The sequence below is a fragment of the Lactuca virosa genome, chromosome 9 (assembly GCF_052849685.1).
Source record: "Lactuca virosa cultivar CGN04683 chromosome 9, Lactuca_virosa_CGN04683_v6, whole genome shotgun sequence".
Taxonomy (NCBI): Eukaryota; Viridiplantae; Streptophyta; class Magnoliopsida; order Asterales; family Asteraceae; genus Lactuca; species Lactuca virosa.
This window is the reverse complement of record NC_136434.1, coordinates 209,664,167-209,679,007: the sequence shown is the minus strand read 5'-3', so window position 1 is coordinate 209,679,007 and position 14,841 is coordinate 209,664,167. Positions and strand designations below refer to the sequence as shown.

Below are 14,841 nucleotides of genomic sequence, written 5' to 3'. Positions count from 1 at the left end.
TGTGATAAATAAAATGAGTTTTGTAAACCAAGTTTTCTCGGAACATCTTAAGAGTTGTGGAATCGATTCACAACTCATTCCAACAAAAACACTCACTCGTCATTAGTATTGTTCTTATAGCACAGGATCACCTAGTCACTTAGATCTATCTTTTGATGTTTGAGGTAGCCTTCGTATTCTCTAGTGAGATAGGGTCACCTGACCACTGTTGAATGTCGATGGTACAAGTTTTTGAAGAGGATAAAAATAGACCTTTCAGTCTATTATATGATGTTTATTAAAAGAACTATTTACTTTATAAATTTTTTGGAATTATGCTCACTACACCATATATATATATATATATATATATATATATATATATATATATATATATATATATATATATATATAGATTCCAACCAAACAAGTAGTTTCATTACAATAAGGATGTAATAGTTTATCCTTATCTAAAATGTATGGAGTTGTAAAGCTTATGTTAGACAATAAGCTTAACCACTCTAACATCTACTAAACTACATTTATGTAGATTATCCTAAATGATTGTTTAGGATGAATTTTCTACTAATTCTACTAATTGTCATTCTATAAGACAAGTGATTAGGAAGTTCTTTTTCTAAGTGGGAGCAATAAGAACTTTAAGAGCTAAAGAACCATAAGCTAAATGCATCATAGTTTAGAACTAGCAAGTTTTTCAACTATTGTTGAATCTGCTCAATAGTTGATCAGAATCAAATAAAACACATAGAGATGCATTCATGTATGATTATCAAGTATGGGCATGATTAATCTTCCTCGATCTAGTTTGACTATAAAGAGTAAGTGAGTTTTCAGAGGAGAAAACATACATGCATGAAAATCTTTCCAATATTTAAGCTAACATCTCAAGGTAAGAATCTACTTTCTTATAAGATAATTACATAGTGTGATTTGATTATAAATCAAGATGATTATAGTCTTTTTATACAAAGCTAGTGGGAGTGCAGTAACATTCTTAGTATTATATGTAGTCGACATACTAACTCTTGGAATAAAGATCTATATAGATATGTCATGGAAACTTAAAGGATTAAGTAAAATTGAATTAACTGTAAAGGTTCTTAAAAGAGCTTAAGATAAAGGACTCTGAGAGAGTTATCTTGTCAAATACCACATGACATGATTTTGAGCACTCCTCAAAATCCTACTACAATGTTTTGAACTAGATAATATGATTGTATTCCATATGATGCTGCAATTGGATTTATGATATATGTCATGATTATTCATAAACGCCAAATAAGTCGTATGCTTAGGGAATGCCAAATGAAACCAATATAATTCGAGAATGAGTCATTGTGTGACTTATAGGAACATTATAAAGTACTTGCGAGAACTAGAGAAATATTCCTAATCTACAAAGTATTAGATAGAAAGCTATATTTAAAGTTGTTGCACATGTGCTAAATTTTCAAATAGATTGAGATGACTCTCAGTCACAATCGGGCGTGTCCTCATTATGAATGAAGAGAAAGTGACATGGATAGTGTTTCCATGAAAGTTTTAATTACAGTTACACATCAGAATTAAAGTACATTATGGTTTTCGAGAACCACATACAAAGATGCTTAATGTATAGTCCATTATGACTATGAGTAATCCCATTACACAATTATTGGTATCTAAGTCATATTTAAGCATCTAATACATTCTCAATAGTTTTTCTTTAAATATGAGTTATATATATAAAACTGAAAATGTTTGTATTCGCAAAGTTTATACAAATCAAGTTTGTCAAATCTACTTAACAAAGCTCTTTCATTAGCTAAAGTATGAAAGTCAAGTTGGTGCTATAGGGACCTGTTGATATAAGTAGATATATTTGATTGAAATTTAGTATTTGGATATTGGAACAGTACAAGCAACATATATTGGATATTAGTCTTTCATTAAATAATTTGTGTGTTCTACATTAGCATGTTTAAATCCTTGAATAACTAGGTTATTCTAAATGTCCGTAGTCGCTCATAGTTGTCGCAGCATCTATGAGGTAAGACTAATATGAGTGGATTGGTTGATTTTCATGGAGATGAAAATAGCAAGAGCTACTACCAACTTCATAGGTACTTGATTAAGAGTATAAGTATTGGATCTGACCCGTGTTAAAATCATTTTATGTATCGTAGTCAAGAGTGATGTTTTGATCAAGGTTGTATATTTGTATTCTTAGACCTGAGATATATAATTGGGACTTGAAGTGTAAGGATTGTTATGCTTTGAATTAGTTTAACGTTGTTCTGTTAAAGGCAGTCATAAGGGCCATCGTTGGGTATGACATGAACTACATTGATGGGCGTATGTAGTGGAGATGGGATTTGTCCCTCTTATTCGTTGAGAGTTAGACATCTAAGGCCTTACTAAAAAGTTGAACACTAAATGAGATTGATGGCGATCCATATCTCATGTTCGACATGATGTCTGAGACAAAGGAATAATTGATACCACACCTTTAGTACCAATTGTAGCTTAGAGCTCCTGTAATTGGTTGTTGATGAGATGACACCCTTCATATGTTGTTAGGGGCAGTGGCCCGTTGCTAGACGTCAATTACTGTCTATGTCGGCCTATAATGAATCTTATGCAAGTGGGAGATTGCTGAATCTATATGCCCAAGAATCATTATGGAGTGATATTGCTAATAATATATGATCCTATAGGGTCACGCCTTTATCAAGTTGGCACATTTTGTTTATTTATTATTAATATGATTATTAATAAATAATATCAATTCTTGTATTTAATTAGGGAATAACTACTGTTTTGTGAAAATAATAATTATAAGAGAGTATAACTAGTTATTATTTCATATGATATGAATTAATAAGTCATGCACAACATTTTGGACTAGTTGGATTCTTTTGTCTTTTACCTAAAGACAAAGTTTATATTTTATAAACTTAGAGGTAATAAAAATTAAAGAATCCTCATCTTTTCAAGAGGTATGGCCAAAGATATTTTAAATATGAGGGTTTCTTGTCCACCTCCATGTTTTGTGTCCTATGCTTCTAAAGGCTAGAAATACTTTAGAGTATTTTAAGCAAAAGGCCTTACTTTGCATGGACTATATAAGAGATGCATGAGGCTTGCATTTTTGTTAAGTGAAACACTCTCTTCTTCTTCCTTTCTTTTCACCAAAACCGTAAGTAGCAAAGTGCTACTCCTCTTGCTTTTCTTTTGAAGATCATTCAAGTCCTTGGTGGTTCAAAGTGCTTCTCCTTTAGTGCTTATTTGATTTAATCACTTAAAGGTTTAATAAGTAATTTATACTAGAAGGAACTAGCATTCCAAGTGCCTTAATCTTGATGGTGGATACTTGTGGAGAAGATCATGTTCTTTGATCTTTACGTATTCATCAAAACCCCAAAACTAAGTGAGTTCAAAGGCTTCAAAGGTTATCTCCAAAACATCATATGGTTGTTTTAATATCATTCTAAACTCTATAAATGAATCCTAGATGGTTTGGTTTTGTTATAAATCGAAAATAATATTGTTAATTTTAAAAGCTTCTGTTACCGGTTTTATGAAAACCGAGCTTATATTTTGTATCAAAACCGATCATTTATAACACTATACATATATATGGTTATGAGGTGGTGGTAGCTTATAGACCATTGGAAAACTCCAATTCAATAACAGTTCGGGTGGTTATAACACTATACATGTATATGATATTTAGAGAACATTTTAATGGTGTAAATCCATTAATAACTATTAGTGAACCTTTGGATGGTGTAAATGAATTGGTAATTATTGTTGAACCTTGGGACAATGTAAATTAATTGATAATTATTAATGAACTTTTGAATGATGTAAATCCATTGGTCTAATTATTGGTGAACCTTTGAATGGTGTAAATCCATTAGTAATTATTAGTGAACATTTGGATGGTGTAAATCGGTTGGTAATTATTGGCGAACCTTATGGGGGTGTTACGAGGTGTCACACTTTTGGCTGTTGATATTATTGGTGAACCATATCAAAAAATTTAAATCGTTGTAAGCCTATTGTTGGGGATATTATGTAATAACACTCTATTCGAGTGCATACTATGTTTATTGAAAGGAAATATGGAGATTATATTGATTATTGATGTGTTGATATATATTTAGGTGTGTAACTAATTCATATCTTGTTGTCTTGGTTACTCACTAAGCTCGTTGTAGTGTACGCTTTGTTGATGCGTGTCTTTCAAGTTCAGGTACTCTTAGTAGAGAAGTAGGAGTTGGTAGCACCTGACTCGGATCGTCATTGTAATCTTTGATGGTAACTACTTGTATCGAATTACTTAACACCATTATACACCAAGTGACTTTATACTTTAAATAAACAAAAAACAATTGGATGTACTTTGTGTTAAAAATTAGGGTGTTACAAGCCTTGGAAATAAGTGAAACTAAATCAGGATCAAAGTTAAATCAAGATATTGGTTTCAGGTGACACGGTGAACCCCGTTAGGGGTCTCATTATAATATTATTTTAAATGTTATCAACATGTTTACTACAATTGTTGAAGTATTTGTAATTATCGGATAGAACTGTTCAAATTCAGATGATAAAGCAAAAGCACAAGGTATTTTGTACTCATTAAAATCGTTTGATTTTATCTTTATGGTGCAACTAAACTCTATTATATTTGGATACACCAACAATTTGTGTCTTGCCTTGCAAAGAAATGATCAAGACATTGTTAGAGTCATGGCACTTGTTTCATTTACTAAATGTGTTTTGCAAAACTTGATAGATTTGGACGAGATATCCATATGAATAAACTCACAACATTATGCAATACATATGACATTGTTGTTCTAGAAGCTCATTATATACATCAAGAAGATGCATTTTGTTCAACAAACAACAATCTTCATCAATTTCCAGGTTGAAGTGTTTATTTAATTAATTGACTTATTATGTCAAGAACTTGATAATCAATTTGATGAAGTGACAATGGAGTTGCCTACATCTATGGCTTGTTTAAAGCCTAAGAATGGCTTCCTTCTTTTAACAAAAAAATAACTCAAACTTGTTACTCTTTATCTTTCAGAATTTTCAAGCACCGATTGGAGGACTGTTGATTGCCAACTTAATATTTTTACTAACGATGTGCAAAAAGACCATTAGTTCCTTTTCAATGAAGCTTATTAATACAAATAGGCACCTGACATATCCACTAGTGTTTTTTTAGCTTATCAAGTTAATGTGATTCTTCTATTTGTTACGAAGAATATAGGAATAGTTTATTATTATTATTATTATTATTATTATTATTATTATTATTTTGGAATGACTTGTGCTAAAAATAAGTTAAGGAAGGGCATGGGTAGTTAAGTTTTAAATAATAGCTATTTTTATTGAGAAATATGTTTTTCTACTAGTATGAATGATGCTTAGTATAGATTTGTCAGCGGTATCCGGTGTTGCCTTCCCTTCTTGAGGTCGAGGGTTCAAGTTTCACTGTAGACATAAATGAAATAATTTAGGAGTAGTTTAGTATATATTTGTATATTGCCGTTCCAATAATAATAATAATAAAGAAAGAAAGAAAGAAAAAAAATGGGGACTTGCCGGTTTCAGTTTTAACTTTTGTTTAAATTATACTTTTACAATTTACGATTTTAAATAAAAAGACACCCAAATTTGTCATATATAGACACCCTAATTAATTTTTGAAATATTTTTATGGGAGCTGATTTATCCACGAAATAATTTTATTCTTCCACAGAAAAGATTGTGTATTTACAATTATACCCTTAATTTTAATTTCTAAGTATTTAAAATACTGAAAAAAAACCACAAGTTTGGAAACTCCAAAAACGACGCACGACGAAGAAACCCTTCTTCCTCCTGTGATGATCCTACATCTTCAGCCGCCTGCTGGTAACTCCAAATTTGGTATTTGATTTTTCTTATTCAGCGCACTGTCAAATAACTTCAGGGAAATATTCAAGTGCAACAATCTTTTTGAATAAAAGTGAATCAAGTTCTGTTGTTCCCAATTCAAAGCCTATGCTTAACGAATCCAAACCAAAAAAATTCTAATAAACATATAATCAAACTGTTGGTGTGCAAGGATAATATCATTGTATAGTTTCAGCACGTACTGTTTCTTTCATGCCATCTAGAACTAACAACGAGAAATCCATACAAAAAGTTGCAAAATAAACTATAGAAATTGAAGAAGAAAATCTAAATAGTACATTGTATATTGAGAGAAAACTGTAATAAACTCGTACATGTGGAATTGAAGACAAAAACGCCAACAATAAAATCCATAAACTGGAAGATCGATAATTGCAATGCTTAGAGCCTGAAGCTCGATGTTGGAAGATGGAGAAATTAGAAGATGGATGTTGTAGTTTTAGGCTCGATCATTGATGACAATGGAGAGCCTGATGATAAATTGAAAGTTAAAAGGGTTTTTTTTGGCTCGATTGCTGATCAACAATGGAGGTGTTGTAGAAATTGGAATATTTGGAGAAGATGATGTCAATGGTTAAGAGGTGTCGATTAGTAATTTAAGAGGTTATGACCAGGCCGTGCATACTTGGAAACAAGATGTTTCTCTCTTTTCTGTTTATTAGAAATTAAAATTGAGGGTATAAATGTCCACACATAATATTTCATGTGGATGAATAAAAAGCTTAAGTGGATAAATCACTTCCCTATTTTTATTGGTTGAAATTTTATTGTTTTCCGAAAAAGTTGATTATAAGTAGTTACTTATTGATTGACTTTTTATAAATATGCTAATTGGGTGTATTAATAGCAACACCCTTTTAAACTATTTTTTTTAACAACATGGAATAACGAGATCAATTGACAACGACCCGTTTTGCCATATTTCTCAAGCCCTTCGATCTTTTGGACGGAGAAAAAAGAACGATTGGTCTGAGGAGGTCCAATTAAAGGTCTATGTCCAAGTAGGATGAGAAGGACACATCCCACTAACTTACTAACGATTAGTCATATTGTCATTTACTTGTCTTTTTGTACTATTTATATTTAAATAAGAAATTATAGCATTTAGGTTTATCGTTAGGTATTTAAATTATATAAAATATTCTTTTCGTAAGAATTAGAATTAAAGAAAAAATAATAATTTTTTTATAAAGCATGACGCAAATACTAACAATGATAACACTAAGAAGACGCAAATACTAATTTTCCACCAACTAACATGTTAGAATATTCAAATGTTATCAAGTAGAACATTCTTTTCTTTTTGTTTTGCTAAACTCGATTTTGTAAAAAAAAAACAGTATGAACGCATAGTATTCAACACCAGAAATTTCAACCAAAGGTCAAACAATTTCCAAAAATACTTTTTATATTTGTTGCATAATTTCATATAAATATCTAAAGGTGGAGGAGTCCACCTCTATCTGCAGTTCTGCACACTTTTGTTTCTACTTTTCATTTCATTCGATTAATATAACAACATATATGATATTGAGAATAATATTTACACGTATCTTATTCTTTTTATGTTTTTTTAGGAAAGTTTGTTTGTTTCCTTATCTTTGTAATTTCCTGTGTATATAAAGATATATAAAGGGTTTTTCAAGATTTTTATTAATTAAGCCAAACCTTTACCATAATAACAAAGTTATTATAGTATCAGAGCAAAAATAATCGATCCAACCCTAAACCATGTGCGTCGGTAGTAGGAAAGATGATGTCGACGGAACAAACAACACCCCCAATTATGATTTTCCCTTCTATCTCCACCCCTCGGATTACCCTAGACAGATGGACGTTAATGACGTGCTCACAGACGGAAACTATATTGACTGGTCACAAGAGATGTTGAATTTCTTGTTTGCAAGAAAGAACAAGGTTGGTTTCATTGATGGAACCATAAAAAACCGACCCGATTCCATGGATTACATGCCTTGGATGAGAAGTGACGATATGATAACAGGATGCTGCCACGTCTCAAGTAATTTGGGACGACTTGAAGGAATGCTTTGGAAAAAAAAGTGCTCCTAAGGCGTATGAACCGAAACAATCTCTCTCTGCGGCTAGACAAGAAGGCTTATCTGTTTCAACATATTATACCAAGCTTCGTGGGATATGGGATGAAATACAGACGGTTCTTCCTATGCCAATTTGTGAATGCAAGAAGTGTACATGTGGTATAGGTAAGAAACATTTTGAACTTCAAGATAAAGAAAGGTTGTATGAATTTTGCTAGGTTTGAATTCTGAGTTTGCCACCATAAGAACTCAAATCCTAGCCATGCGACCCACTCCTACTCTTGGAGCATGCTATCATCATGTGGCTGAAGATGAATAGCAGCGGGTTGTCTCTAGGTCAAGACAAACGAAGGATGACGCTACAGCCTTCCAGGCCTTCTTACCCATTAAAAGTAACCACAATAAAGGTTCCTTCAAGCCCAATCGAAAAGAAGGAAAGAAAGAGACTAAAGTACAGGTTGAGCATTGCAACTTTTATGGAAAAGACGACCAAAACTGAGATGGTTGTTTTAAACGTATTGGCTACCCGGAGTGGTAGCCAGGAAAGGGAAAACAAATGAAACCAAAGGCTCCATTTGTTAGAGTTAAATCCAACACTTGGATTGAATGATGAACAATACAAGTAGTTTGCCACCTTCTTCGACAAGCAAGACAAAAAAGCCCCAGTTGCAAATATGGCAGGTAAGATCAACAGGAAGGGTAAATGCATTGTTGATTTAGGTGCCACTGAACACATTACTTATGACAACTATTTACTTGAAAAATTACCCACTGAATGTTTTGAATCACCCGTTTTTGTACCTAATGGTGACACCGTTCCTGTCAAGGGTCGTGGAAATCACACCCTACCCAACGGTATTACCATGAAGGATGTTTTGCATGTACCAGATTTTGAGTGCAACCTTTTATCAATGAGCAAGTTTATTAATGACTTACAATGTGCTGCCATGTTTTTTCCAAAATTCTTTGTCATACAAGAGTTGAGTTCGAGGGAATTGATTAGGACGGGTGAATGTGACGAGGGGTTGTATAGGATGGGGACGAGAAAGCAGGCCTTAATGACGAGTTCTGGCACTTGGCACAAAAGATTGGGACACGCTTCTGTTTCTAAACTTTGTCGTCTTGATTTTATTATCAATGTTTCTGCTAATTCAAACATTGTTTGTGATTTGTGCATTAAATCCAAAATCGCTAGATTGCCTTTCCATCTTAGCACCACTAAAACAAACTCATGTTTTGACCTTGTGCATTGCAACATATGGGGGAATTATAGAACACCCTCACTCACGCATGCAAACTATTTCCTTACTATTGTCGATGACTATAGTCGCGCAATGTGGGTATTCCTTCTCAAACACAAACATGGAGCTAGTACTTGTCTCATTGACTTTTATAAAATGATACAGGTTCAGTTTGAAACGAAAATTAAGAAAGTTAGATGTGATAATGGAGGGGAGTTCACCTCCAACAACATGCTCAAATTTTATGCTAAAGAAGGAATTGTTCTTGAAACTACGTGTCCACACACGCCCCAACAAAACGGGGTTGTGGAAAGAAAGCACAGCCACCTTTTTGAAATAGCAAGTGCTTTAAAATTTGAAGCTAATCTCCCAATCAATTTTCGGGATGAATGCATTCTGACCGCCACATACATCATCAATCGCTTGCCATTTGATGTAATTGAAAACAAAACACCCTATGAGCTCTTATACATTAAAAAACCTGAATATAATTACTTGAAGGTCTTTGGTTGTCTAGTATATTATCGAAGCATAGAAACCAGAGGAGATAAATTTGAGATAAGATGAAGACCAGGAGTGTTTTTGGGTTATCTTCCAAGGACAACAAGATACAAAATATTTGAACCACAACACAACAAGATCATCATATCGAGGGATGTAAAATTTGTTGAAGGTATCTTCCCTTTATCTAACATAAATGGGATTAAAAAAGAAGAAGAATTTCTTGTCTTTCCAAAGGAATGGGAAATTGAAGATGGGACGGGACAACTTGTCGTTAACAGCTTGGACAAAACCAAGGATACCCAACCTGTTTTATCCTCGGATACACAACCCACTCCAGCTGAAGATGAAGTCCCTGCCACATTAGATCACATCATTGATCCCACCCATACGAATCACGACACAAGCGAAGATCAAGAGACACTGATCGGTCTATATTTATAACATAATAAATTGTACTAAATGTGTTGAATTGATGTATAATTGTCCAAGAATGGCACTACTTTGATGAGTTGTTGAACTTCATATGCAGGTCAATATATCATACTAAAAGTGGGCAGAACCTGCAAGTAAAACGGATTGCTAAAGGAATGAAGAAACGTTGCTGGGAAAATTGACCACACTTCAATGTTTTGGTCATATCTCAAGTTCTGGAGCTCCGATTGACATGAGTAAAGAAGTTCTGGAAACTAGACAAGATTTGCTACAACTTTCGTGTCTTGTGTTTCTACTAGTTATGTTTTTTTGACCACCAAAACTTGCACGGAAGATGAAGGACGCCTCCAGGCGTCTAAGACGTCCCCTAGGACGTCCAAGTCAAACGGTCAGCGTCTGGGCGAATTTCGGAGCAAAAAAGAAGAGGAGGACCCCGTCGGCGTCTTACACAGCGTCTAAGACGTCCCCTAGGACGTCCAGGCGTTTTAGGAGCGTCTCGTGTTGGAACGGTGTGTTTCGGAAAGCATAGGAAAGAAGGAAGGACGTCCTAGAACGCGTCTAAGACGTCCCCTAAGACGTCAAGCGTTTTTGGCCATTTTTTAGTGTATTTCAATGACGACAGAAGGCGTGCAAAGACGTACAAAGAACGCCCGGGTGTTATAAATGACGTCTAAGACGTCTCTTAGGACGTCCAACGTCCCACATCGCCCGATTTCATTATTTTTTGTCACACACTATAAATATGATCCTATGTATTCGTTTTTAGGGTTACCACCTCCGATTTTCAGAGTTTTTTCCTGCGTTTTTGAGGCTTCTAAACCCTTGGAAACATTTGGAAACACAATTCCATTCCATTTTAATCCGGATTCAAGTCAAGAGTTCATCAATTTCAACATCAAGCAACATTTGAAGATCATTCAACCGGTGGTTCTCATCAATTCTAGTAATTTTCAGAAACGATTACTTCCTCCCAAGGTTTTTTTTGTTTCGTACTTTGATAATCATTAGGCTACATTTATTTGATGATTCTAAGTTTGATTATGAATTCTATTATGTATTTCATTTATTTCATCCAAGTTAATATTGTTATGAACTCAATGGAAGGGTAAATCATTAGGGTTACTTCCGGGGATGTTTAGGACTTTTGGATGAACACACTTGATTATTACTTGATTCTAGTTAATTTCAATTGTTGTTTTATGTTTCATATGATGATCTTTTGGTAATAATGATTGAAATTGGGTTGTATGAATTTGTTTTATGTCATAATTAAGATAGTCTATTGTCAATTCATCATTTGTTCCAAGTTCAATTAGTTTAGGAACAAAGACAAGTGATTGAATCAACATATATTATTCCAACTTATGATATTGAATCTTAATGCGGTCATATGTAGTTGTAAGACATTTTATTGCTAGTTCACTAATTGTTCCTAATCCATTTAGACATAAAGGAGTAAGACAACTAGTTGAATGAACATCTAGTGTGCCCAAAACTATGTGTTACAAGTTAATAAACCCCAATTGCATCTAAGTAATTGAATTAGGATTCTAGGGAAGAAAGTGTGTGAACCTAACTGTCTGTAACTGAATCGGGAGTACTCTAGTTTTCTCATTGAGATTTTCGTTTTAATTAATAAATTTCCAAGCTTTTTATTTGATCATTGCTTTAATCTTTTTCGTGACAATTGCTAATAATATATTCTAGTTGACTATTTTCACACAAAGTTTGACCACAAACTCCTCGTGGATTCGACCCTTACTTATCCTAGCTATCTAGTGGTTTTTGAGGTTATTTTTGATTGAGACAACGACCTCGATCAAAATTTGGCGCCGTTGCCGAGGAGATTGTGCGCTTGAACTATTGTGTTTAAGTAGTTATAGTCTTTTACTTTCATTTTCAATTCTCATTTGCAATTCACTTTTGTTTTATTTGTGTTGTGCAGACATACCGGTGCATGCATACAAGACATAGCAGACGCTCTTCACCGCTTGCATTTGATCCAGAAATCGAACGATCAGCTCGTTCAAATCGGGTCGCCAGAAGGAACATCAACACTATGAGTGTATATAATGTTGTCGTGGAAGATGTGGTCGAGGGGCATGCAGATGCAGTCGACAATCCTCCACCACTAGTTCCACCACCAGCTCCTCAATTCCTAAACAACAACAATGGGAACAATGGGAACAACAACAATGTCGGTGCACCAATTTTCCAGCCAATACAACCGCAACCGAACAGAAACAATCGTGGTCAAAACGGTGGAAACGAAGGAAATTAGGCACAAAATATGGGAGACAATGTAGGAAACCACAACGCTGGTAATGTTAGAAACCAGAACCAAAATCCTAGAAATGTTGGTCCTCAATTCGGTAATGGTGGTAATGGTGGTAACGAGGATGACTGGGATTTTGATGATGGAAGTGACAATGGAATTGGTTGGAATCAGAACCACAACGGTGGTAATAGGCGGAATCAAGGAAATCGGGGTGGAAATGGGAACTACAACAATAACTGGAACAACCAGAATTTTCCCAATGGTGGCAAAAATGACTACAACGATGGGTTCGGAAATCAAGGCTTTGGGAATCAATATCGAAGGAATCCAAATGGTGGATTCAACAATGTAAATGGAAGACACTATAACGAAGGTAACCAATTCCCTAATCTTTACTTTCCGCAACCTAATAGACAATCTGTGGCGTCTCATTTTCAGCCGGGAGAGTATGATGATGCTTCACCTATACTCTTCGCGGAAGGAAACAAGCACCATGTGGAAGTAAGGCCACAACTAATTAGCGTCTTACCCGTCTTTAGAGGCCATAAAACTGATGATCCATACAATCACCTCTATGAGTTTCTTGCAATTGCTAACGCGAATACTCCGCGAGGAACTAATAGAGATTCCTTTAGACTTCACTTATTTCCGTTCACTTTAAAAGAAAAAGCTAAGTATCGGTTCACTTCTCTTGCCCCCATAGTATTACTACTTGGGAGCAATTAAAAACTAAATTTTTGCAAGAGTTTTACCCTGCTAGTAAAACAACGAAAATAAGAAAAGCGATACAAGATTTTGCACAAAAACCCAATGAAGAATTTCTTGATGCATTTGAACACCTTAAGGAATTGTTGCGTTCATGTCCACATCATGAATTTCCTCGTTGGCAACTTGTACGTTTCTTTTATGATGGAGTTGACACTGCCAACCAAACTATGATTAATGCCTCGTCTGGCGGCACTATCATGATGCAAGATAGTGAAGACGCTTGGCAATTCATGGAGCAGTTGAGTCATGGTTCAAAAACCAATTACTCAGCTAAGAAACGGGACACCCCAGTTTCATCTGCTGCTTCAGTTGAACTAGACAAAAACTGGAAAAATGAAGTCAAATATGATATTAATTCTTTAAATAAAAAATTTGACTTACTACTCTCTAGTCTAGGCAAAGAGAAAGGTGTGTTTTTTTTGCAGGGACAGAAGATATGTGTAAGCTGTGGAGATTCAGGACACATTGCAGATGAGTGCATGAGAAGTCAAGAGGAAATCAATCAAGTTCACGGCTATGGTCAATTCCAAAATAATCCACGATCATTCAATCGGAACTACAACCAAGGCGGGAACTACAACAACAATGGGAATTTCAACAACAACAACCGTCAAGGGAATTACCAAAACCAAAATCAGTCAAAACAGTTCCAGCAGTCCAACTTTAACCAAGGTGGAACATCAAAGAAGGAGGAAACTGATGGCAACAAGTTGGACAAAATCATGGAGTTCATAACCCAAACATATCAGAAAGCCGACACTAACTCCAAGTCCATAGCTGCTATCGAGAAGCAGATTGCTCAACTGGCGGAGCAAATTGGGAAAAGAGCAGATGACAAGTTTCCAAGCACCACAACAGTCAACCCATCGTACACCCAACAACCCGGAAAAGAGCATCAAGTGAACGAGGTAATCACCTTGCGTAGTGGGAAAAAGGTTGACAACAAGGTAAGTGCTCCTACTTTAGATAATGATAGTGACACTGAAGTTGTTTTTGATGAAAAAGAAGAGTTTGAGAAAGGTTTCAAATCTGAAAAACAAAAAGTAGCTAAGGGTAAAGATGACTCTACAGTTGGGGAGCATGGTGTGGAGGTTAATACCGCACCATACCCTTCGGCTTTAGAGAAACGGGTATCCTTACCTTTTGGGAAGCGAGGGCCAAAAATGGAAGACATGTGGGATATATTTAGTCAAGTTAAAATAAATATCCCGTTAGTCAAACTTATTAAGGAGGTACCTTCTTATGCTAAATTTTTGAAGGATTTGTGTGTTCAAAAACGCAAACTCCAAGCACACCTCCCTAAAAAGATTGATTTAACCGAGCATGCAAGTTCCATAATATCAAATAAACTTCCACCCAAACTTAAGGATCCCGATGCACCTTTAATTTCTGTTACCTTAGGTAACATTAATATCAAAAAGGCCCTCCTTGATCTTGGAGCTAGTGTTAATATAATCCCGGGAAATCTTTTTAATCAACATGACTTAGGCACTTTTGAGCAAACTGATATTATTTTACGATTGGCCGATAAGTCAACAAAAATCCCCCGGGGTATATTATCTGATTTCATCATTAAAGTGGAAGATTTCTATTACCCAGTTGATTT

At 34.8% G+C, this 14,841-nt stretch overlaps 1 non-coding gene across 1 annotated transcript; it reads right to left on the bottom strand.

Annotated features, from left to right (window-relative positions):
- Window positions 1-13,237: 13,237 nt before the first annotated feature.
- LOC145141723 (small nucleolar RNA R71) lies at window positions 13,238-13,344 on the bottom strand. The gene has a single exon (XR_013722918.1). It is a non-coding gene; the product is annotated as a small nucleolar RNA R71 (small nucleolar RNA).
- Between the last annotated feature and the right edge of the window lie 1,497 nt (window positions 13,345-14,841).